This window comes from Giraffa tippelskirchi, chromosome 2, assembly GCF_054371585.1.
Source record: "Giraffa tippelskirchi isolate mGirTip1 chromosome 2, T2T-mGirTip1v1.2.pri, whole genome shotgun sequence".
In the NCBI taxonomy this organism is placed as follows: Eukaryota; Metazoa; Chordata; class Mammalia; order Artiodactyla; family Giraffidae; genus Giraffa; species Giraffa tippelskirchi.
The window spans coordinates 2,453,548-2,470,452 of record NC_137276.1 but is presented as its reverse complement, the minus strand read 5'-3'; the positions used below and the strand labels follow the sequence as shown (position 1 = coordinate 2,470,452).

Here is a 16,905-nt window from a genome sequence, read left to right as displayed (position 1 = left end):
ACGGTGGGTCTGTGAAGGTACTTAATTATGATTGTAATACGCACTTTTTTTCTGATAAAGACTTATGCTGGAAACTTTTCATAGGCGTATTAGTGACTTGAACATTCTCTTTTGTGTTTTGCCTATTCAAGTCTTTGACCCTTTAAAAAATAAGGTAGATTTTTGTTATTGATTTGTGAGAATTCTTAATATGCTGGATGTGAGTTCATTCTTGGATATATGTTTAGCAAACTTTCCTTCCATGATAATTGGTCTAACTGAACATGAGTTCTTAATTTTATCAAGTTTTTTCTTTTCTCTTACTTCTTTTGTGTCATGTTAAGAAATATTTCTCAATTCAAGATGATGAAAAAATAATGTTCCTGTGCTTTCTTTTTGAAACTTTGTTGTTTAGTCTTTTGCATTTAGACTTATAATCATTCTTGAGTTGATTTTTGGATGTGGAGTAGGATAGAAGTGTGCTTTTTTCTGTTGCTTGATTACCATGTATTCAAGAGCTTGTCTTCTCCCCACTGAATTAGACGTGCTTTTTCCAAAGGAGGTGACTGTACACGCACGTCTGTTTCTGAGTTTCCTGCTCTCTGTCATTGCGTATTTATCCATCACCGAAGAGATACCAGAGCGCCCGCATTGCTGTTGCTTTACGGTAAGTCTTGCTGTCTGACACTCTGTCTCCAAACTATTTTTGCTCTTCCTGAAGACTCTCTGGACTATTCTAGGTTCTTTGTATTTCCATGTAAATTTTAGAATTGGATTGTTGACTTACTCAAAAAATGCCTGCTGGGATTTCAATTGGGCTTGCACCGAATCCAGAGATGAGTTTGAGACGAATTGACTTTTTTTTTCAAATGAAGAATTTTCAAACTCATAAATAAGGAATATCTCTTCCTTATGTCTTCTTTAACTTATTTTAGTAATGTTCTATAGCTTTCTATGTAGACGTCTTACATTTGAAAAAAATAAACTTATTCATAGGTAATATGATTTTTTGATGTTATATTAAACAGCATTTGAAAAATTTCTTCCAATTTTTGTTGTTAGTATTTAGAAACAAAATGGGCTCTTTAAATTGATATATCCAGTGACTTTTCTAAATTTACCTATTAATTGTAAGAGCTTATTTGTAATTATTTTGGATGGTCTATGCATTTATGTCATCTGTGAATCTTGACAATTTTTATATCTTTTATCTACCTACCTACCTATATATCTTTGTATGTAAGGATGTATCTGTTTCTCTAATTATGTAGGTAGGTATGTGTACATACATAAGGTTTTAGCATCTAGGCTCATGAAAGGTGTGACCTATAGGTTCATTTTTTAGTGTCTGTCATTTTTTGGCATCAGAGTCCTATTGTACTCATAAAATTAATTGGCAAGTATTCCTCTTTCTTCTTGTCTCTGGAAGAATATTTTCCAGATGGATATTATTATTTTTAATGGTTTAGAGAAATCGTGACTCTACCTGGACTAAAGTTTTCTTTATGGGAAGTTTCTAACTGTTGATATAACATTTAAACAGGTATAAGGTTATTTAAATGGTCTATTTTTCTTCATCCCACTATTTTATGCTGTGCTCTTAAAAACAGACTTGTTCTTTTCATCTAAGTTTACAAATTCCTTAGCATAAGATTTATTTTCATAATATCCTTTATTTTCTTCTATAGGACTATACGATCCTGGTGATGTTCCCTTTTCATTCGTGATGGTGGTCATTTTTTTCCTCTGATTTTGTCTTGTCATTTTGAAAGGGGATTTTCAGTTTTATTAATATTTTAAATAACATACTTTGGCTTTGATTTTCCATATTGTAAATCTGCTTTTTGTTTCATTGACTTTTCCTCTTGTCTTTGTTATTTATTTTCTTCAACTTTCATTTGTTATTCTAGACTTTTTGAGATGGAAATTTAGATAATGAATGTTAATCATTTTTTCCATTTCTTTCTATATGTAAATTTCTTATAAATTCTTCTCTATGCACTATTTAACTTATTCACAATTTGTAATATTCATATTTTCATTATTGTCCCATTCAAAATATTTCCCTTTGTAACTTAGTCTTCACCTATGGGTTTTTGTTCAAACATTTCATTTGATTTAAATATTTGTGTGCTTTCCTATAAACTTTGTAATTTGTTTAGTTCGTTTCATTGTCATTGGAGAACAGCTCAGTATGGCTATAATTATTTGAAATTTGTTGAGAAAAGCTTTTCTCGACCCAGAAGGTTGATTTAGTTTGGTGAGTGTCCCGCACACAGTCACGCGGAGTACGTACTCTGTCACTGTGTGTGCAGCGTTCAGTTCAGCTCAGTCGCTCAGTCGTGTCCGACTCTTTGCGACCCCATGGACTGCAGCACGCCAGGCCTCCCTGTCCATCACCAACTCCAAGAATTTACTCAAACTCACGTCCGTCGAGTCGGTGATGCCACCCAACCATCTCATCCTCTGTCGTCCCCTTCTCCTCCTGCCTTCAATCCTTCCCAGCAACAAAGTCTTTTCAAATGAGTCAGTTCTTCACATCAGGTGGCCAAAGTATCGGAGTTTCAGCTTCAGCATCAGTCCTTCCAATGAATATTCAGGACTGATTCCCTTTAGGATGGACTGGTTGGATCTCCTTGCTGTCCAAGGGACTCTCAAGAGTCTTCTCCAGCACCACAGTTCAAAAGCATCAATTCTTCTGCGCTCAGCTTTCTTTATGGTCCAACTCTCACATCCATACATGACCACTGGAGAAACCATAGCCTTGACTAGATGGACCTTTGTTGGCAAAGTAATGTCTCTGCTTTTTAATATGCTGTCTAGATTGGTCATAACTTTTCTTCCAAGGAGCAAATGTCTTTTAATTTCATGGCTGCAGTCACCATCTGCAGTGATTTTGGAGCCCCCTAAAATAAAGTCAGCCACTGTTTCCACTGGTTCCCCATCTATTTGCCATGAAGTGATGGGACCAGATGTCATGATCTTAGTTTTCTGAATGTTGAGTTTTTAGCCAACTTTTTCACTCTCCTCTTTCACTTTCATCAAGAAGCTCTTTAATTCTTCTTTGCTTTCTACCATAAGGGTGGTGTCATCTGCATATCTGAGGTTATTTGTATTTCTCCTGGGAATCTTGATTGCAGCTTGTGCTTCATCCAGTCCAGCGTTTCTCCTGATGTACTCTGCATATAAGTTAAATAAGCAGGGTGACAATATGCAACCTTGACATACTCCTTTCCCTATTTAGAACCAGTCTGTTTTTCCATGTCCAGTTCTAACTGTTGCTTCTTAGCCTGCATACAGATTTCTCAGGAGGCAGGTCAGGTGGTCTGGTATTCCCATCTCTTGAAGAATTTTCCATAGTTTGTTGTAATCTACTACACTATGTTGTAGTCAATAAAGCAGAATTACAAGTTTTTCTGGAACTCTCTTGCTTTTTCAATGATCCAACAGATGTTGGCAATTTGATCTTTTGTTCCTCTGCCTTTTCAAAATCCATCTTGAACATCTGGAAGTTCATGGTTTATGTATTGTTGAAGCCTGGCCTGGAGAATTTTGAGCATTAATTTGCTAGCGTGTGAGATGAGTGCAATTGTGTGGTAGTTTGAGCATTCTTTGGCTTTGCCTTTCTTTGAGATTGGAATGAAAACTGACCTTTTCCAGTCCTGTGGCCACTGCTGAGTTTTCCAGGTTTGCTGCCATATTGAGTGCAGCACTTGCACAGCATCATCTTTTAGGATTTGAAATAGCTCAACTGGAATTCCACCACCTCCACTATTTTTGTTTATAGTGATGCTTCCTAAGGCCTACTTGACTTCACACTCCAGGATATCTGGCTCTAGGTGAGTGATCACACCATCGTGGTTATCTGGGTCATGAAGATCTTTTTTGTACAGTTCTTCTGTGCATTCTTGCCATCTCTTCTTAATATCTTCCACTTCTGTTAGGTCCATACCACTTCTGTCCTTTATTGTGCCCATCTTTGCATGAAATTTTCCCTTGGTATCTCTAATTTTCTTGAAGAGATCTCTAGTCTTTCCCATTCTGTTGTTTTCCTCTATTTCTTGCCAATTATGTACTGTTCGTAAATCATGTTCAAATCTTCTATATTCCTCTAATTTTTTTGCTTTTTCAATTAGTGTCCTTTAATTCAAGCTTGAAGAAATCCTTTCAGCATTTCTTGTAATGCAGTTCTAGAGGTGATGAACTTTCTTAGCTTTTGTTTGTCTGGGAAATCTTTTATCTCTCCTTTGCTTCTGAAGGACAGTTTTTCTGTAAAGTATTCTCGGTTGGAAGTTTTTACTTTCAGCACTTTGAATATATCAGCCCACTCTCTGCTGGCCTGCAAGATTCCTGCTGAGAGAAACTGCTGATAGCCTTAAGGGGTTCCCTTGTACATGAGGGATGCTTTCTCTTGATGTTTTTAAACTTCTCTCTTTATTGGATTTTAGATAGTTTTATTATAATGTATCTTGGAGAAGATCTTTTTGAGTTTAGAAAATCAGAGAGACCTATGAAATTCATGAATTTTGGTGTTCAAATCTCTCTAGGTTTACAAGCTCCCAGCCATTATTTTTCAGATAAGCTTTCCTCCCCTTTCTCCCTCTTTTCTTCTTCTCTGACTGCAATAAATTGTAGGCTGCTCTTAATTGTGTCCACATGCACATAGGCTTTCTTCACTCTTTTTCATTCTTTTTTTCTTTGTACTCCTCTGACTGGATTATTTCAAATGACCTGTCTTTGGGTTCACATTCTTTCTCCTGCTGGGTCGAATTTGATGTTGATGGTCTCTACTGCATTTTCTCTTTCATTCAGTGTATTCCTCAGTTTCATGATTTGTTTGGCTCATTTTAATGATTTCTATCTCTGTTAAGGTTTTCCTTTCGTTACTTAATATTTTTCCTGATTTTGTCAAGCTTTCTCCGTTTCCTTGTGGCTCACTGAGCTCTCTTTAAACAACTATTTTAAATTCTTTCTCAGGCAAATTGTAGATCTCCATTTCTTTGGGGATGGTTACTGAAAAATTATTGTGTACCTTTGGTGGTGTCATATTTCCTTAACTTTTCATGTTCCTTGAAACCCTGTGTTACTGTCTTGGCATTTGAAGAAGCAGTTGCCTCCTCTAGTCTTTACTGACTGGCTTAGAGGGAGAAATGCCTTTTATCAGTCCTGTTAGGGAGACTGAGGCTTTCTGAGACCTTTTCTGTGGGTACACTTGTTCCACATTCCTGTTCTCTCGGGCAGAATTCTTAATATCATAAATCTTCGTCTCCAACACTGCAAAGCCAGGCTGGGTCCTGCCCTTAAGGGTGTCATATTTAAAATGTGCATCTTGTAAAAAGCACATAATTGGGTTTAATCTTCTCATGTAGTCTGACAATCTTTGTCTTTCAGTTGAAGTGCATATTCTATCTATAGTCAGTGTAAGTAGCGTATTTGTGTTTCTTCTATCAGACAGTTAATATGCTTGTGTTTTCACTCACACATTCCTCCCTGGTGATGCTCTTCATTGTTTAATGTGTTTCTGTGTGTGCATCTGGGATGCTTTTTCCCCTGCCATTAAAAACTTCTTTTATTGTTCCATGTAGTATGGACCTTCTAGCAACAAACACTCTGTTTTCATTGGTTTTAAAACAGCTTTATTATGGCTTTACTGATGACGATAGTGATGATGGTGGTGATGATATGATGACGATGATGGTGACGATGATGGTGATGATCTTGATGAAGATGGTGTTGATATCAATAACTGTGCAATGACAGCTGCCAGTATTGCTTGCTAATTTCCTACATTCTCGGTGCTTTTCTAAATCCTTTACACATCTTGTACCACAGATTAAGAGACTGAGGAAATCTTTAATTGAAGGAAGCAATCCAGGGGAGTCAAACAACCACCTAGGCTTGAGGACAAACTTGTCTAGATATCTCCTCTCTCAATCTCTCTCTCACAATTACCAGCCACTTATCTATCAGTGAAAGTAGGGGAGGCAACAGCAAGGATAGTAGAACAGAATATTTAAGGACAGCTCAAGTGTTGCTTGGTAAGAAATGAAAACAGCTAGCCAACCAACAGAAAAGAGAAACACATCCATACAGTGTTTATAGCAGCCTGTAGCAGAGACAGAAAACCTGTTGACTAGCAATGGCTATATTAGCAGTATTTATGTACATAGGCATTGTTCTCAATCACAAGTGGAGTCCACTTTTCTGTGAGGTAGGAAAACAAATATACAATAAAGCAGGAAGGTATCTAAGTCTTGTCTAATAGATTAAGGAAAAGGACTTCATAAAAATGGTGCCAGCCAATCTAAACACTCTCTAAGAAAGAGAGATAATGAAAAAGCATTTCAAAGTCTTTATTTTCTTATTCCATCTCTAAGGACTTATCATAAAGACATAACATTGGCTAAAATATGTTTAAAAAATATTCTAGGGTTTCCCTAGTGGCTCAGTTGTAAAGGATACTCCTGCCAGTGCAGGAGACATGGGTTTGATCCCTGGTCCAGGAAGATCCCATACGCCATGGAGCAACTAAGCCCATGCTCCACAACTGCTGAGACCCGAACACCCCAGAGCCCATGATCCGCAACAAGAATCTGCAACCAAGAGTGTCCCCTGCTCGCTGCAACTAGAGAAAGCCTGTGCAGCAACGAGGAGGCAGCACGGCCCCAAAGAAATAAATAAAACTTATTTTAAAAGAAATAATCTAAATATTCAACCAAGGGATTAGTTAAAATCTATATAGATTTTTAACTAAAGTTATAGAAGTATACTTATTGGCACGAATCTATTAAACGGGGAACGATAGTCACTCTGTCATGTCCGACTCTTTGCGACTCCATGGGCTGTGGCCCACCAGGCTCCTCTGTCTTTGAGATTCTCCAGGCAAGAATCCTGGAGTGGGTTGCCAGTTCCTTCTCCAATTAAAAGGGTAATTAGTTCATAATACATTCATAGGGAAAAAACAGATAATAAACAAGACGTCAAACTTTTGTTCCAAGTAGGTTGTAGGCAGTTAATCGTCCCGCTTCAACCATGGGATAAAAAGAGACAAATTACAGAAGGCTATTTTTTGAAAACAGCACTCTATGGCAGTGAAGTCATGCTCCATGTTGTGCTATTTGCTGATAGAATCCTCTCCATCCTTCCCCTACTCCTCACTTTCTTGTTCTCGCGCTAAACGTTGGCTGTATTTGGGCTTCTCACTGTGGCTGTTTTGAATCTTTATGGCGGTTGGTCCTGTCAATGATCAGCTCACGGTAAACCCAGGGTCTCTAGCCGCACCCGGGCCGTCGGGGCTGCTGTCGTGACAGCGTGACCCTCGGGCAGGTGGTCCCCTGGGCCTGTGGAGGCTCTTTCACCCCTTCGCATCCTCCTCGACTCTCAGAGCCTCCAGCTCCCACACTCTCTCTGAGCTGAACCCTCACCTTCAACTCCTTACAGAAAAGAGAAACTGCCTTCAGGAACAGCCTCTTTTTCCTACAAACTTCTCTGCACCCACACGCATCCGTTCTCTCTTGCTCCTGTCAAGATACAGGCGGTGCTGTCTTGCCATCTGAGGCCAGGCCTTCCAGGGGGCTCTGCATCCCACCCCCTAAAGCCTTGTTCCCTTTCCTCTCATGCAGCTTCAGAGTCGTCCTCTCTCTCCAAAACCCCTGCTCTCCCTGCTCAACCAAGCTCAGTTACAGTACCATCAACACGGAGTCGTTGTTCAGTCGCTAAGTCAAGTCCTACTCTTTGCGACCCTGTGGACTGCAGCACACCAGGCCTCCCTGTCCATCATCAACTCCTGGAGTTTACTCAAACTCATGTCCATTGAGTCGGTGATGCCATTCAACCATCTCATCCTCTCCTCCTGCCCTGAATCCGTCCCAGCATCAGGGTCTTTTCCAGTGAATCTCAACATGGAGCATTCTCCCCTGTTCGTCTGCCCCGTTTCATGCTCCTTCCTCACGGTTCCAAGCCTTGGATGAGTGTCTGTGTGTCTTTCCCCGCATCTGCCCTGTCCTCCTGCCTTGGTCCCTAGTGCACAGAGTCGCTTTGCTGCAGGGGGCAACCATCGGAGCTTTCAGCTTTCACGGGGGCTGCACCGCCGGTAGTGAGCTGGAGCTGGACCACGCCGGGCAAATGCCAGTGTTGCTAGGCACTGGCAGCCTGATGTCCGGCCAGCAGACCGCGCCCAGCCGGCTTCCTTACCTGTAACCTGATAACCTCACTGGTAATGATTCCCACCACGAGCCATCCTGGAGACAAGGCACCAACCGCAGCAGGGCCCTCCTGGCAGAGGCTGCCACCCATGCTCTGTCGTCCCTCCCTTTGTCCCCTGGGCTGAGGCTCTTACCGTTGCTCGGCCTCTAAGCATCGTGGACACTGCTCAGCACCGTGCCTCCCAGAGCGTCCTCTTTGCTCTCCTTTGTGGTCAAGGGGCCGTGTGGGCTGGGGGAGCCCTCGCTACCCGGGTCCCCAACTCCTGGTCTGTGCGGTCAGGCGGCTCTGCCAGCTGCCATGTGCTCTGACCCATGCGCCTTCCCCAGACAGATGGCGATTGTTAGAGGGGAAGGGGGTGTGCTCCAGCTCCGTCCACCTGTCACACACCTGGTGACAGAGGCTCCCTGGATGCTTGTGCCAGAGTGGTTGGCTCTGCGGGGGGCTGTTGTGTCCAGGGGTGGCCGAGCCACTGCCTGACAGAGGCCAATGGGTGTCACACAGCAAGATAACCCGTGGCTTCACCAGCCCTGTCTCCATGCCTGGCTCTGTCTGCTTTGATTTCATGGATCCAGAAGTGACACATTTGAATAAATTACTCTGCATGGCTGAGGCTAGAATCTCTGGGCTCCAGGAGTCCTCACTGATAGGGGCGGGGTCCTGGTGGGACGCTGGAATTGGGGTTCCAGGTGGGCAGCAGCGCCTGGGAAGGGGGCTCCCTGCTGCTCCTCCTGAGACCGGGCAGGGGTGGCTCCTGCCGTCTGGAGTGAGGCCCTCAGGCAGGGGCCCAGGGTAGGGCCCAGCTCCGGAGTCTGGTTTCACGGGCCTCCCAACCACAGCCTTCACTGGACAAGGTCCGGCTCAGAGGATGCCTCCCTCTCAAGGTTCCTGGGCCCCTCCTGCATGAAGCGGGAACAAAAAGATAGATGTTTGTTCCTGGGGTTTCAGTTGCTGAATAATATATCAGAGGAGGCAGCTCTTAAGAAGCCACGTTGGCAGCCTCTGGCTGCGGCCCTGCGACGGCCTGGCTTCTGAGCCAGGCCACGGGTGCAGAAAACCGCTGCGATTTCCGAAGTGCCTGGGGCTCCTGGCGCTTTCTGTTCTCGTGGCTGCACAAAGCCCCGATTCTCCCAGAGAAGCTGAACCACGGAGCTGTGCGCTTCAGCACAAGCCTTAATATTCACATCTCGACGGGGTTTCCTAAGTGCCAAGTTGTTATTCTTGTGCAGCGGCAGGAGAACAAAGCCGTGTTAAATTCTAAAATGTTGCAGGCGTGCCACAGGGTTTGTTATGTTGCTGTTGCTTTAAACATTTTGTTGTTTGCCTTTGACTAAATTAAATATTGCATGTTCGCTTGGTGGGGAAAAGACAAAATGACTTCCTTATAGTCTGAAACCAAACCACCCCACTCCACCACATACCTCTCTGTCATGGTAGCTGCTTTGTCTTTTTTCTTGGTTTTAAAGATAAGGATATTTTATTTATTTTTTAATTTTATATTGGAGTATAGCCGATTAACACTGCTGTGATATTATAGTTTCAGGTGAACAGGGAAGGGACTCAGTCATACATAGACATGTGTCCGTTTTTGACCCTCCTCCCAGGAAATGCACTTATTTTATACTCACCATGTTGAGAATGATTGCAGGGAGGTTGAGGACCAATGAAACCCACACGTTTCCTCCAGCTGGAAAGCAAATCCCTAATTCTCGGGAAGGAAAGATCCTGGCTGGATGTTTGAGAGTCGTGGCTCCTTCTGGGGAGGACATGGCAGCAAATCCAGGCTGCAGGCACCTGCCGTCTGGCTCCTGTAACACGTAGTGGAGTCTCCTTGCTGCCTGCCCCAAGCAGGTGGCCAATAGGGAGCAGTGCCATCCAGGCGAGCCTGGGGGGTGGGGAGCCAGCAGGAGCATGTCGGGAGTTGGGGACACACTGGTGGCCCCTTCCCCTCTTGATTCAAGAGGAAATCACAGGCCCACTTGTCTGCCTGGGACTTGGGCCCGTCTGAACCCTGTTTGGGGTTTTACTGAATTCGACCCATGGGCGCCCCTAGATGGGTCTTATTTCTATCATTGTTGTGCAGTCATCAAAGAACATAAAATTAGGGGTACAGACTAGTACATTTCACTTCAATGACTTACTTGGGTATTTTGCACAATCATTTTCTGGGGCTGTAACATTCCAAAGTTTCTGTCAGAAAAACCAAACTATACCTCTACTCGAGTTGGTGTCAGAGGTTATGCAAAGGTAATGTGAACAAAAATTAAAGATGTTGTAATACAGATATGCTGAGGTATCTTTGATAGCTGGTTCTTATGGAACTCAGACATTATTGTGCAAATTACATGGCTTCTAGAAATTGTTTCTCTTAAGCATTTCCAACATAAAATCAATCATCTTCATTATTTTTAAGTGACCTCATGGGCTATACAGTCCATGGGATTCTCCAGGCCATAATGCTGGAGTGGGTAGCCTTTCCCTTCTCCAGGGGATCTTCCCAACCCAGGGATCGAACCCAGGTCTGCCACATTGCAGGTGGATTCTTTATCAGCTGAGCCACCAGGGAAGCCCCTTTAAGTGTACAGTTCAGTGTAAAATGCACCTAAAATGTTATGCAGTATCAACCCTATCCATCTCTGTAACTTTTCATTGTGTGAAGCTGAAACTCTGTCCTTCACTAACTCCCCATCCCCACTCCTCCAGCTTCCGGCAAACAGCTTTCTCTGTCTCTGAGTCTGACTGCTCTTGGGGCCCTCATAGAGATGGAATCAGACAATATCTATCTTTTTTTTTTTTTTGTAGCTGGCTGATTTCACTTAGCATAATGTCCTCAAGGTTTATCTAAGTGTTCATTTTCTTTTGAGATGATGGACCTGTCAAATATTTGTATTTATCCAACGGCTAAAAGAGATTCAAGTCTGTGCCAGCCTACATGAAATGAAAGATGCATAATGGCATCACTGCTCATGGAAATGGAGAGTCCATGGGGAACTTTGTGTTGTTTGCAGTTTTCCTTTCCATATCATTGCTTCCTAAGTGCCTGGAATTCTTTCTGAATCCTCTGTCTCCAGAGGGGGCGGGGGTTGTCCTTTTCAGTTAGAACGTGGGCTGTGGGGGCGGGAGGCTGTCTAGGAGCATGTTCTGAAATTCAGTCCAGGCTGCCTGACCCAGGAATCCAGAGAGGGGAAGCACGTGGGGCCTGGCACACTCGCTGGGTGTGGGGAAATTAACAGGCTGGTGCCTGCCAGGCTCTCTCCCCCCACGCTCTCATGCCCTCTCGCCCCATGTTCTGTAAACAATGACTTAGCGTGGTTATGTCACAACTGAGACCATGTACAGCACTGCGCACGCGGGTCACGAGGAAGCCGCTTGGTCAGGAGTCACTGTGTGTGCAGTACCGCTGTGTGAGCTTCACCATGAAAGCCCTGGCTGCTGCTGCATTTGGGGTTACATTGGAGCGAGCCCGTGATTCTGCTACCCAAAGTCATGTTCTGGCTTTATTCTGGCGCTGCTACGGCTGCTGCGTCAGCCAGGAGAGACTACACGTGTCTGAGGTTCCTACGGCTCCTCGAGTCTCCTCCCAGGTTCTTAGCTCGCGCCTTGCCTATCCTGGGTTCAGCGAACGGTGTGGACAGTGTGAACAGTGAGACAACCAGTATTACAAACAGGATCAGCGATACGCTGGGATCACAGTGGTGCAATCCCAGCCCTCTGTGAGACTGTGCGCAGGGTCCCCAAGCCAGTGACAGAGGCAAAGACGGGGGAAAGCCGACCAGAGGGGAGAGATGGGAGCCTCCTGTGTGTGCTGGGATGGTGCCGGCAGGTGGAGGTACCAGCGGGGGCCGGTGCTCTTGTCAACAGCTCTGAAGCTTGCAGGGCCCTTCTGGAGTCGGCAGGCCATTCTCCCCTGCAGGGCACCAGGGCTGCTGGGAGGGCCTTGGGTCCCACATTTGGAGCAGAAAAACTGAAGACAGGCCTGCAACACCTCCTGAGGAGACAAGGGTGCCTGCAATCCTTGGGGAGGTGGGGACAGCAAGCCAGACCAGAGGGGACATTGCCTGCCGATGTGTTCCAGTTTGAACCTCAGAAACAGACCTCTGTGCTGACAGCTGAGTTTGTAAAGGGCTGTAAATCCAGAATGAAGCTCAAAAAAGGGACAAATGTAGGACGTGTGTTAGAAAAAGCTCATAGAGACTGATGGGAATATTTTGCTGTTGTTTAGTCGCTAAATCATGTCCAACTCTTTTGCAACCCCATGGACTATAGCCTGCTAGACTCTTCTGTCCATGGAATTCTTCCAGGCAAGAATACTGGAGTGGGTAGTCATTTCCTTCTCCAGGGGATCTTCCCAACCCAGGGATCAAACTCACGTCTCCTGCATTGACAGGCAGATTCTTTACTGCTGAGCCACTAGGGAAGCCTAATGGGAGTATTGATCAGTTCCAAATTATAGAACCTATACATCTGTGACCCGCGATTCCTTGATATGTGACCACCATCGGGGTCTGGGGGGGAACAGAGAAGGAAGTTATGAATGTGGTCATGGTGAAAATTCCACGTCCAAACCGCCCGGCCAATGAGTGTTAAATAAGGTGCTGGGACCCACGGGACCCAGCAGGCTTTGTGGGAGGCTGGGGCTGCTGTTTAAAGACACCTGGGCGCTGACACGGTCCCGGGTCCTTGAGAGGAGCTGCAGGACTTGATGAACCTTGGGAGCCGTGATGATATTTGATGTCCGTGGGAATTTCCCATGAAGGGCAGAGACGACTTGCATTAAGTCCTCCATGATCACTGATGTAAACCTGCCAGCATAAAAGAACCTTGGTCCCAGAAGAACTAACTTCTTTGGTCTATAAGACCCAGATTTGCCAGTTTGTGGAGACAGTGTCCGCACCGTCTGTGGGCCTCTCCCTCCAACCCCAGCTGGGGGGACTTGAGCGTCACTAAGGGGCAGCTTCTGTATCTGCTCCTTGCATGAGGAGCTTGATCTAATTGTGTGTGTGTGTGTGTGTGTGTGTGATTGTATGAGTGTGTGATTGTGCGAGTACATGAGTCCTGCTCCTGGCTGGGGTGGTGGATGGATGGTGAGGGTGAGGGGCAGGTTTGGGGAGGAAGGTGAGTTATCTTCCAACAGGTTGGGTCTGGGGCATGTGTGAGGCATCAAGTTGGTGGTTGGAAATGTAGGTCTGGACTGTGCACAAGTCAGGCTGTTTGGGAGGCTCTGGCACAGAGGTGGGTAGATGAGGTCATCTGGGAGCAGCTGATAGATGAGGTTGAAGCCCAGGGCTTTGCGCAGTCTCAGCTGCCGTGGTGGGGAAGCGCAGAGGCCAACATAGGCACCAGGTCCTCCCCTCCATGATGGAGGGGACACAGGCACAGAGGGGGTGCCAGCCTCCCCCCGCCCCCCTGGCGATGACTGCACTCAGGAGCACGGAGTGGGTGCCAGCCTCCCCCCGCTCCCCTGGCGATGACTGCACTCAGGACCACAGAGGGGGTGCCAGCCTCCCCCCGCTCCCCTGGCGATGACTGCACTCAGGACCACAGAGGGGGTACCAGCCTCCCCCCGCTCCCCTGGCGATGACTGCACTCAGGACCACGGAGTGGGTGCCAGCCTCCCCCCTCCCCTGGTGGTGGCTGCACGCTCAGGAGCTTAGATTTAGGAGGGACCTTAGAAGTCACCTGGTCAGAGCCCTGCTCAGATAGATGCGAGCCGAGTGGCTGATGTCAGGTGAGCGGCTGAACCTTCCCTCATCTGTGAAGAAGGGGAGGGTGCCTCTTCCCAGGGTGGCGGGGCTTCCAGTCCAGGACGTGTGGGAATCGCCCAGCCCAGTGACGGGCACACAGCAGACACTCAGCGGTCATCACTGTCCTCAGTTATCGGAAGCCCTGAAGCTGTTTTCCGAGGTGTTCGTGGCAGACGGATGAGACAGACAGACTCACCTGAGTCAGCCCTCTGCGGAGCTCCTCAGACCCCCAGTGGGGTCCCCTCTGTAGCTGAGTCAAGTGAACTGTTAGGACATTCTTGCTGCCTGGCCCCTTCCGGAGAGGGAGGCGTCCTTGTCTTCCTGGGCTGTCCCCGTGCTAACGCCCGCCTGATCACCTCTCCTCTGCAGGGACTGATGGGGTCAGGGCTGCCCTCTGCTGGGTGGGCAGAGAGAGAACAGGGGGAAGGGTTTTCATTTATTTTGAATAAAATGTTCCATCTGTTCTCCATTTGTGTTGATAGTGCCCCATTGTGGGCTGGGGTCAGCGGACAGCACCCGCCAGGCTGCTGAAGACCTTCTTTCTGGATGTCGTGTTCTCAGAAAAAAATGTGTTTGGAGTTGAATGTTGAGCTCTATGGGAAACCTGGTTTGAGTTACTTTTAGATACAGGTTTATGAAATTGTAATTGAATAATAATGCAAGGAGAACCACTGATCTTGGACAGGTATTAACATCAAGACAACATAATACAGAGACTATTTCCAAAGCATGAGTCTTTGAAAAGTGCAATCTAGCATTTTGCCAAAACAATCAATGCTTCTTGTTCCCTCAACACGTTGGTGTTTTCTTGTTCAGGAACTGGGTGGCATCCCTTTGGGCTAAAGTCCTGAGCCTTGTGTCTAGGGATGGATGGAAGTGTAGACTGCCTTTTCGCTTCTCTTCTCAAAAGTCACTCTCTTGTCTCTGATGCCAGGCGGGCGGTGTGTGGGGTCCTTTGGGATGCAGCTCTTACCGCACCCTTCTGAGGGTGAGTCTGCGAGGAGAGACCCCCACTTCTCCTGCACCCCCTACTCCCAGCCAACTCCACCCGCCACCTGTAATCCTGCAGGCGTGAGGTGGGAGGAGATGAGGAACGTGTCAGGGGGATTTTGTGCAGCAGGAAGGTTCGAGGCCTCAGTGGGCTTGACTCTGTCTGTGGCACCTCAGCTTCTCCAAGACGTCTGCTTCCCACTTCATTCCTGAAAAGGCGCAGTATAACCTTGGGGCATCTCTGCCCTGGACTTATGGGCGTCTTCCGACTGTGAAACTGCTGTGTTCAAATACAGTTGTTTTTAGTTTCCGCTGTGGTCCAGGTCGACTCCGGGAGATTTCAGACTCCTTGGAGGACATTTCTGCCTGGACCTTGACCTTTGCTGCGGCTCCTGCCATGCTGTGGAAACGCACACCAAGACAGTCTCTTCCCTCCCGCTGGCCTGGGAGGAGGCTGGAGACAGACGGACAGTGTCACCACCTCCTCCACCTGTAGCTGGTGCTGCAGTGAAGCCATCGAGCACAGAGGTTGAGGGCCGTCTGGAGGCTGAAGGCTGGCAGTGCCCGCGCGTGGCCTGGGAGAGGAGGTCCGGCCTGGCCTGGGTCTTCTGGGGGAGTAGACACGCCTCTGGAGGGGCTCCTCCAAGCTGGCTTTTCCCTGAGGGCTGTGCCTCTTGGAGTTGAAGACAATGATGGTCACTGTGATGAGGTAACAGTGCCTCTAAGTGCAGCAGTTTCAGTTTCGAGAGACAGGTCCCATTAAGGGCAGGCACCTGAGTACGAAGGTAAGAGCAACGGGTGAAAAGTGAAAAGCGTTAGTCGCTCAGTTGCGTCCGACTCTGCGACACCCATGGCTGTAGCCTGCCAGGATCCCCTGCTCATGGAATTCTTCAGGCAAGCATACTGGAGTGGGTTGCCATTCCCTCCTCCAGAGGATCTTCCCGACCCAGGGATTGAACCTGAGTCTCCTGCGTTGCAGGCAGAGAGCAACTAAGTGTTGACCAAATAAAACCTTCTTTTGAAAGTGGTCTTTCTTTTCCTTCAGATTTGCATGCTTTTCCTCTGTGAATTGCTTTCGGTTATGGAGGAATTAGACCTGGGTTTCCTGTCTTGGCTCATTGATGTCACTGTGACATTTGTTCAGATGAGGGGGGCCCTGCCGTCTGCACACCTTGCTCTGCTCAGGGACACACTGAAGGGTCTTGGGTTGAGGTTTCCCCACTTGTCACGTGGCACCCCAGCCTGCCCTGTGACCCCGCATCCCTGCCGTCTGCCACCTAACATGGAAGTGACCTGTAAAAAGTCTGTTTCTCCACTAGAATAAACTGGAAAAAGCCTTGGATCATTCAGATACACATCCAAATTAACTGAGTTAACAAAACAAAAGGAAACAACGGGAACGTGAGCCGTTGCTTGGGGTAAAACAGCCCCTGTGTTCCTGGGGGCATCCCGCTCACGACAGCCTTCTGCTGCTCTTTGCTCCAGCATGTCAGCAGGCTTGCGGGGGGCGGGGGGGCTTGGAGCTGGTGTCTTCAGATGTGATGTCATTATGTGTACTTTTTTCTGACCCGAAGTTCTCGCTATGAGATGAATTACTGAAAACTCCTTTCTGGTTTCCTTGCTAGGAATTGCTATATTGTGGCGTATTTATGGGTCCTGTGTACTGGGTTTAAGAGAATATATAAAGCATTGTTACGGGGGCAGTTCTCCTAAGTGCTGGAGTGGAAACCCTCTGCTGTGCAGCGTGGGAGCGCAGGGCAGGAGATGCTATCCACGCCCCGCACTGGGAGCTGGCTGGCTCTGGCAGGTCTCACCCTGTCCTCTCAAACACCGAATCTTAGTTTAGAGGTTACCAGGGCTGCAGGAGGAGTGGCGACTGGACGGGGACCACTCAGGAGGCTGCTGGGAGGAGGAAGGTGGCAGATGAGAGCTGACCCAGAGCAGAAGTCATAGGGGGCTTCCCAGGTGGCTCAGTGGTATGGAACTCGCC

At 46.8% G+C, this 16,905-nt stretch overlaps 1 protein-coding gene across 1 annotated transcript in view; it reads left to right on the top strand.

Annotated features, from left to right (window-relative positions):
* The first annotated feature begins 594 nt into the window (after nucleotides 1-594).
* The window catches only part of LOC145539267 (uncharacterized), a 97,083-nt gene continuing 80,772 nt past the window's right edge, over nucleotides 595-16,905 (top strand). The window contains exon 1 of the mRNA XM_081572984.1: nucleotides 595-646. The gene's annotated coding sequence lies outside the window, so the exon portion shown is untranslated. The remainder of the gene's footprint in view (nucleotides 647-16,905) is intronic.